The sequence below is a fragment of the Thunnus thynnus genome, chromosome 16, assembly GCF_963924715.1.
Source record: "Thunnus thynnus chromosome 16, fThuThy2.1, whole genome shotgun sequence".
In the NCBI taxonomy this organism is placed as follows: Eukaryota; Metazoa; Chordata; class Actinopteri; order Scombriformes; family Scombridae; genus Thunnus; species Thunnus thynnus.
In genome coordinates, this window is record NC_089532.1 from 3612966 (window position 1) to 3621834 (window position 8869).

Consider the following 8869-nt stretch of genomic DNA (forward strand, 5'->3'; position numbering starts at 1 on the left):
TCACCAAGAAGCTCCATGTGTTTGTTGCATGTGACCGCTCAGCTCTGTGGGCCTCTTCTGATTATTAAGGGTGGAGTGTTGTCAGCATCCAGGAACACAGAGTAACACACGGTACAGTAATTTTCTGCCACAGGGCCAGTATATGAAATATATGAAATACATGACATATTAATATTTATCATTAAAACCTCGGAGTAGGCTTTTAAAGTCATGCCCACCTCCAATGAAAGGATTTATATCTAAATGACACTGAATCATGAGGGAGCTGAAGAAATAACAGACATGAATGCAGTCTTTGGCAAAGCAAAAGTAATGCATTTTATTCTATTTCTATATGTTTTTTCAGAATTTGTTAATAATTAATTGTATTTAAAAGCCTATGAAGACACTGGATCTCAGTTTTGTCTTTACTTTTTGGTAATTCTTCACCTTGGAAACACCAGTTGAAAAAATAATCCCACACGACGTTCATTTGGTAGCTACTCTGGAGCTTTCGATCGCATCACACGATCTTCATTAACAGATGGAAATTTAATCAGTTGTCATGGAATTGTAGCTGTTCAAATTTCCCAACCTTTTCTCAGCCCTTTCAGGACTTTTAGATTTAACCTTTATTGTAGCCTTCTCTTCTTCTACTTTTTTTGCCTTTTTTTCAGTCTAAGAACTCAAAACGCAGCTGCTTGGCTCTAAACCACTAGTGTTCATCTAACCAATGTGATTATTTTGAGCTTCTGGCAGAGCTGTGCCTCAAAGAAATGCTTCAATCTGATAATGTCGATCACTTACACTCTCCAATCAGATCTTCCACCCAGCACCGATATTTGAACCAAATACTTCAGAATGACAAGACGAGAGCTGTGTCCCAATTCCAGACTGCAGTACATACTACTTGTCGGCAGGTTTTGAATATGCAGATTGAACTAAATTACATTTTTGAGTGTGATGTTGATGGACACTGGATGGTGGTGACACTACTCCAGAAAGATCCCAGAAAACAAAAAAAATACAATAGTAAACCTTAGGAAAAGTGAGGTTTAAAGGATAATTGCAGTTTATTACAATTTGAGTCTGATTTTTGTAGGTTAGGCCATTCATTTCATCAATTGTGATAATATAGTTGTCATCATCCACTGCATTTAAAGGTGGACATCATGACAGCTCCCCAAAAGTGAAGCCAAAACATCTCGATCACCCCCTGGTGGCTGGCTGCAGTACAGGTCATAAGCCCCGCCCCCTCCATGTTAATGGATGGGACATGAGCCGAACTAAAAAATCAAAGTACACGTCAAATAAATATTTCCCAAAGATGGTTTCTGTCATATTAGGTAGTTCTTATCATGCTGATGTTTGTCCAAGTGCTCATGTTTCTGATAAGTTTGTTTTTAATTAGTCATTTGATGATATAGAAGGGGGTCTGACATCATGATTGACAGCTGTGACAGCCACTCTCAAACCTCCATCAGGCAGTGGGACGGCTGAGGGGGCGTGTTCTGTTGGCCGTCATCCCGCCTCCTGACTCTGCTGCGTGGACTCTGGCTCCAAATGATGTCACACAAGCAAGACGGCAGCTCCCGGAAAGGAGACATTCTGGCGTCACTTTTGCACAGCAGAAGGAAGCGAAGACCCGTCATCCATATTTATATACAGTCTATGGTTGTTGGCAAGTTAGTTGCTAACATCAGGGAACATGGTGATGTCCCTAAAAAGAAATCAGACGGGTCATGAAAAACAAGCAGTAAGACAATCAGACAGACTGTAAAAAACCCAACAGTTTGTACAGATTATATAAACCACTTTATTTGGAGATAAAACAGAAAGAGAGTGCACCTTAAATGTTGGTAATGATTCCTCATTTCAAAGAGTGTGCACATAAATACAATAAGTACAGTAAGTGATTGAACTAAAACGGTTTGTAAACTGTTTGGGTAATAATCTTAATGTTCGTCTTAGTTTTCTCTTTCAAATTAATTTGGCTAACGTGGAGTTTTATTCGAAACCTGTCTGATCTTCTTTTTAGTTATCTGACATGACATGCAGCTTTGCAGAGGTGCTCAAGAGGAAAGTCTGCCACTTTATCTGGAGTTTTATGTGAATAAGTTTTGAGTATAAAAGCTTGCTCTGCAGCTGAGTCGTGTTCTTTTTTTTCTTTGATGATCAGTAACAGGTGCTGGCCTTGTAAAAGGATAATGATTTACTGAGGATACAGTACAAAGACTAAGTGGAATTAACAGCAGAGCTATCTCGTCTGACAGAACACACAAACAAGATCTCCTTTTGCTAACCCTCCAACACATTAAAGGCACTTAGACTCAACCGACATTTCACATGTAGCCTATTTAGCATCTAGTTCCAACTCTTGAACTGACATTTCAACTGCCTACATACTAACTGACACCTCATCTGACCTCATCCTACTTACAAGTATTGTGCACGTATCCAAAGTCTGATATATCTTATTCCTCTGTGCCATAGACCTCTGTTATTGTCCAAAAACTGTTAAAAACAAGTTAATGAGCCACACCGCTGCACTGCGTGACAATGTTCCTCCAGTCCTGAGGACAGTGGCTATGGCAGCTTGTTAAGAAACAGCCCTAAAGAGTAAAATCAGCGATAAGATACTAATCCTCAGGAGAGATGTTCCTAGTAAGGCAGATGCCACTGAGCATGTACGAGAACACCGTTCTGTTTACAGCTTCGCTGTCTTGTTGAGCTACATAACACAACCTCTTGATTTTGTACTACATTACGCATTTCTCAGAGAACTCCAGTACAAAGTCAATCGGTTGTGGTATGTGGCACAACAAGCTAGCGAAACTGTGTAGGTGGGACCACATTCCCGCACATGTGCGGTGACATGTTACTCTTTACTTTACATTTTAACTGCTTTCATTGCTTAGGCATGGATTGACATTTAATAATAATAATAATGAAATTTATTTATAGAGCACCTTTCATGACATAAAATGCAGCTCAAAGTGCTTTTCCAAAGAAATATTAAAAGAAAAAATATATATATATGTATAAATATCAATTAAGACATAGTAAAAAAGTAAAATCTTTTGAGTTTTTGAAACTCTTTTAAGTTTGAGAAAATTGCCATTCATCCACTGCACAATACTGGAGAAGCAGTTTAGCAAAGGACTTAGGGCATCCTTATTCTCAGGTACTACAGATAGATACAGCTGGGTGTCATCAGCATAACAGTGAAAATGAATCCCTTGGTCACAGATCATTTTTCCAAGCGGGATCATGTATAGGGAAAACAACAACGGACCAAGGATCGAGCCCTGAGGAACACCATAGAGAATGCTTCGCTTCTCAGAAACATAGTCACCAAGACTCACAAAGTAATTTCTGTCTGTGAGGTAGGTATTAAACCAGCTCAGTGTGGTTCCTGAAAGACCAGTCCAGCCTTCAAGTCTGTTCAGAAGTATCTCATGATCAATGGTATCGAACGCAGCACTCAAATCGAGAAGAACAAGGACAGAAACTTTCTTTCTATCTGCACTCATTCCAAGATAATTTAGGACTTTAGTGAGTGCAGTCTCGTGTTATGTCTACTTCTGAAACCAGACTGAAATTTTTCAATATCATTGTCATGTAAAAAGCTGTATCAGCACTGCCCTTTCCAGGATTTTACCAAGAAAGGGCACGTTGGCCATGGGCCTGTAGTTACTCAGAACAGAGGAATCCAGTGTGTGTTTTTTGAGTAGAGGCCTAACTAGAGTAGTTTTAAGTAAGTTTTAAGGAACAGTTTACAATATCTAGTACATCAAGAATAAAACTATCTATGACCTTTTCCTAAAATTTCCTCAAGCAGTGCCGCCATATTTTTGATTAGTAGTATTCATAATGCTAGTCCTTTTTTTGGGATTATTCCCAATAGTGCTAAGAATTTCAGAAAAATATGCCCGCCTTTCACACTGCAAGGCATCGTTGTAAACATAAATAGATTTTAAGAGAATCTCGCGGTGGACTGTTAGTTTGTTTTTCCTTCATACACGCTCTGCTTGACGGCATTCCCTCTTTAGGAGGCCTGTTTGCTCATTTTTCCAAGGGGGTGGCCTTAGTTTGTGATTTCAGACACTTCAAACCCCTCAGTGCTTCAACTTCAACTTCTTCAAATGCTCCAATTTCAACTGCAACCATCATACAACATCTCACATACAAACACTTAAAATTTTAATCCGTTCACACTACTTACACATGCAATTCTAAGCACAAGTGGGCTTTTTCTAGAGTGTTTCGGTCTTTCTCGTGGACAAACATCTCACATCACACAGACGAACACTTAAAAACATCTAAATGTCAGTTTATCCTGACGCGTAACTTTATATCTGTGATCTACAGTAGTTGAGTCACAAAACTTTGAAGATTTTCAGTGCAGCTTATCTGCTTCATCTCTGCAGATGAACTCAGCCAAGCATTTAGTCTTATTAATTCTGAGACTGATACGGTAAACACAGTTTTATTACAGCACAGATCTGTAACCGGAGAGGAATGTTTGCTCACTTTTAATAAATGCTCTCTTAAAATCCTGAGGGCTTTATAGAAGAAACAGGGAGAGGTGACGGTTGAATATTCATGCAAGCAAATCTGACATCTCCTCCGAGGAGACCTAATACCCTTCATTTGACTGTGGCTTTATTGGTGAACCTACTATCAAAAGGGTCGAATTTCCTTTTTTCTATCAGCCTTTTTTTTTTTATTAGACATCTCTTTTTTCTCTTTCTTTTTCCTTCCCAAATAACTGTCTTCAACCTGAACTGACAGACACTTTAATGTACCAAGCAGCCTTCTCCCTGCCTCTCGAAACCGATGACACTATTCAGCTCTGACCTTTTTTTCTCTGTTGGCACTGTTTGGCCTGACAATGGAACAGGAGGAGGTTAATATAAGTTACGGCGCTGGGAAAAGTATATTCGGAAAAGGTTCGAACTCTCCTCTTTTTCCCTCGCTATCTTTTTCTGTCTTTTCATTGTTCTCTTGGTGCACAAAAGGGCCTTTCAGCATCCAGATGTGATGGAAATTGAAATCCAGAGTAAAATCAGGGAATAGTATGTATCACAAAGGAGGAGGCCATTCAATCAGGGAAAAGTCTCTCTTTCTGCTCAAAACAGGGATGAGACAACACCAGGCATGATGATCTGCAGCACAGCTTGTGATAAGTATGGACACCTGTACCTCAGCATCTTGTGTTATAATATAATGTACATGTGTGCATACTACTGTAAAATGTAACTTGTTTCAATTTAAAAAATATGAGTGAAAGGGCTGCATTAAAATTTTAGGTTAAGTCAACAAATACAAATAGTTTTTCTAACACCACCAAAAGTTATCTTGACTAATATTATATGTTGTATGAACCCCTGTCATTGTCTGGTGGTTTTAGTTCTGTTAATTTACTGAACTGCTAAGTAATGTTAATTCTGTTAATGAAAACTATGACTAAAAATGTTTGCCAATGACCTTTTTCCATGACTAAGACAGCACATAACAGTGAAAATGAATCCCTTGGTCACGGATAATTTTTTCAAGCGGGATCATGTATAGGGAAAACAACAACGGACCAAGGATCGAGCCCTGAGGAACACCAGGGCTGCTTCACTTCTTGGAAACATAGTCACCAAGCACTATATCAGCGTGCGCGAGACTAAAATGTAGTTAAAAAAATACTTTTCCAAAATCTAATTGGTGTGTGTACAGTATTCTTTTCAATTTTATTAGGCTAACTACTTTTATTTCTATTATTCAGAACAGAAAGGTAAGTTTGTACTTTGGGCAACCTTAAAATGGTTTTAAAATGTTTTATTGTCTGTACAGCCCTCATTGTTTTAAAGAGTATTGGGCCCCAGTTATTCAATCATGTTGGTTCAAAATAGATATGCAAATCTGTTCCACGTCTAGATGTATTCCTTAAACTGATACCATCAGACCACACACTTTCTGCAAAGCTGCATTCTTAATTATTCAACTTGTTTTTCATCTGATAATGATAAGATATAATCTTATGTGAAATAAGTTTGTCTAAAATGACAAAAAATTAAAAAAAAATAAATACTGGTTTTAGCTAGACTAGATTGACTGCAATGTTCAATATAATCTGATGGCTAAAAAAGACCAAAATGTCAACAGTTAACTAAGGGAAGACTTTAAGTCAACTAAAAGAAAACTAAACTAAATATGATAAAAACTAACAAGGACATCTGACACAGAACTAAGAATAAGACTAAACAAAAAGTTGCTGACAAAATTAACACTACTGCTAAGGTAGTTATTTGAAATTGTAAATCTAATTCAGATTACGTTTGGTTTTCATTTATGCTCTCTTAATTTGAAGAGTCGGTTTTTCATTTGAAACAAAGAACTTGCAGCTATAGCTGCTGCTGTTGCTCTGCAACAGTTTATTGTCATTTTGTTGTGTACTGGCATCCATCAAAGAACAAAATGTTGTTCCTCCTAGCCCATAGAAGTGCAACAACAGATAGGATAAAGATATATATCTAAAAATTCTCTTAAAACACAATAACAACATATAAATCCCAAGAGAAATAGGAACAAATAGTTAGCAGCACAGTGCTTTAAAGCGCACTTAGAGAGAAAGTGTGTGACTCAGTTTGATGTTGACAGCTGGTGAGTGTCAACGAGTGGCCAGAGCTGATGGGGGGTTTTATCATCCATTTTATCATCATTAGCCAGCATGATTGTTGGAACTGCTGGTTTGTATGGATTAGCAGTTAGCCTAGCTTAGCCTAGCCACTCTTCCTCGCTTGCCACAGTTCCGCGTACTATCGCTCTGCTTTCGACATTTCCTCTCTTTCTCTATCTCCAGGCAAGGCCGTGGTCTCCGTTTGGGCCACTGGGTGTAGCAGACCAAACTCACACAGCTAATTTTGCTCTCCAGCTATTATTTCTTGTGTTACGAATGTCCACTTATCAAAAACTCAAGACACTAATCAGCCACACATTTCTCTGTTCTCTGTTAAAGAGCAGCTGAGACTGACACTAAAATGAGAATCGCTGGTCCACCTTAAAGGTCAGTCCACCTTAAGTCAGCCTGGTCAGGTTAGGCTAACGCGTAGTTGCTAACTTCAGGGCTAACCCCCTTCAATAGACAAGGGTTTTTTTGGTGCTGAGGAGCTGCAGCATTTATTAACCGACGCACTGTAGCCTGTGCTGTACATTTACTGCTAACCTTTTCCTGAACCACTGCTCACATTCACCGTCACTTTTCTGCCGCCCACTCAACTACACACACTCACTACACGTCCACACACATTATGCACTGACCTATTCCTTAATGGAGCTATGCTACTCTTACATTACCTTTCACGTAGATGTCGTTTAAAGAATGAAGAGTGGGAGAATGACTCAAAACAGCTCCACACTAATGTAGGGTGTTATTGTGCAAGTGAAAATCATTAGTAGCCCATTGATATTAATGACTGTGTGAAATTTTAGCAGCGGTGCTCACAATTTTACAGCGGCGGTGTGCCGCAGACTGCAGTGCAGATGTAGTTAAAGTTCATTCTGGTGGTTTGGAATCCATTTTCACTGACCTTTTGTTGGAAACTTGCTGTGATATTACTATCAGACTTGGAGATGGTATTTCTCAGAAAAATACCTGAAATGGTTGTTGTTTCAAACAGCTTTAAACAACATTCAGTTCACAGCAAAGATTTGCTTTTTTAGTTTAACTATGTCTATGATGTTTCCTGAATCTGAGCTAAATTAAAGGAGATTTTCTGGTATTTATATGGTTTTATGATGTTGAATATCTATGTTAAACATGTTTGAAAAGTTGAGTTTAACATATGAAGAAATGCTCCCTGACAGTCAAAATCCAGGGCTTCAACTTGCTCTGAACACTTCGTTTATGACAGTTTTTGTTCTACCTTGCTGACGAGCTGACGTTGTGTACCCATAAACAGCCGTCTGTTCCGTCACCTTTGTCGGTAAGACTGAACGTGTACGGATGTATTTAAGAAACTGAGAAAAAGTAGCAAATTCCTTCTATTGTAGTTCGTTTCATGGTTTGTTTGCGTAATCTCTGGAGTGGCCAGATGTCAGCTGAGGGGCAGCTTCCAAGAGCTGACCAATCAGAACAGAGTGGGCTCACTGGAAGGGGGGCCTTAAAGAGACAGGAGCTAAAACGGCCTGTTTCAGACAGAGGCTGAACTGAGGGGCTGCATAAAGAGCCAGTATAGATTAAAAAATTAGTTTCTTGGACTGTGAATTATGCCAAGATATTGAAATAAAGCCCCAGATTCAAAACATGGAAATGTGAATAATGAGTCCCCGTTAAGCTTTTCTCGAGGATCTTTTCTCTCTTGTTCCCATTTATTGTTTTGAGTTCCATTGTTGTACTTGCATTTACAAGAACAGTCTGTTAAATGTTGCACTGTGTCCATTCAGCCACCAGCAACTGGTTTCAACTGGGTGTTCTGTTGCTACTAGCAACTCCGCACTTCCTGCTAAACTAACTATATCCATCTCCTAGCTACATCCGGCCTTTTGTCAGATCTGTGACCAAACAAATACTGACAGACATTGTTTATCTTTTTCTCCAAATATCGTTTTCTGTACTTGTTGAATTACTGTTGGGCTAACTGTTCAGTCTTTTACTCTTTTTGCTTGTACTCTTGTTGATTATAAGTGTATGCTTACTAGACTAATTACAGCGCTGTACTTTCTATGGGGACTTAATGTTGATCTTTACTGGTTACATCAGGCACACTTCCATCCAACTGTTTTTGCCTGTTTCTTTTCTAATTATTAATTGCAATCATTGAATTTTAATTTGAATACAGTTTTTACAGTTTCACAATTTGCTTCCAGTAAAAACCTGCTTTCTTCAACCTTTATTGGA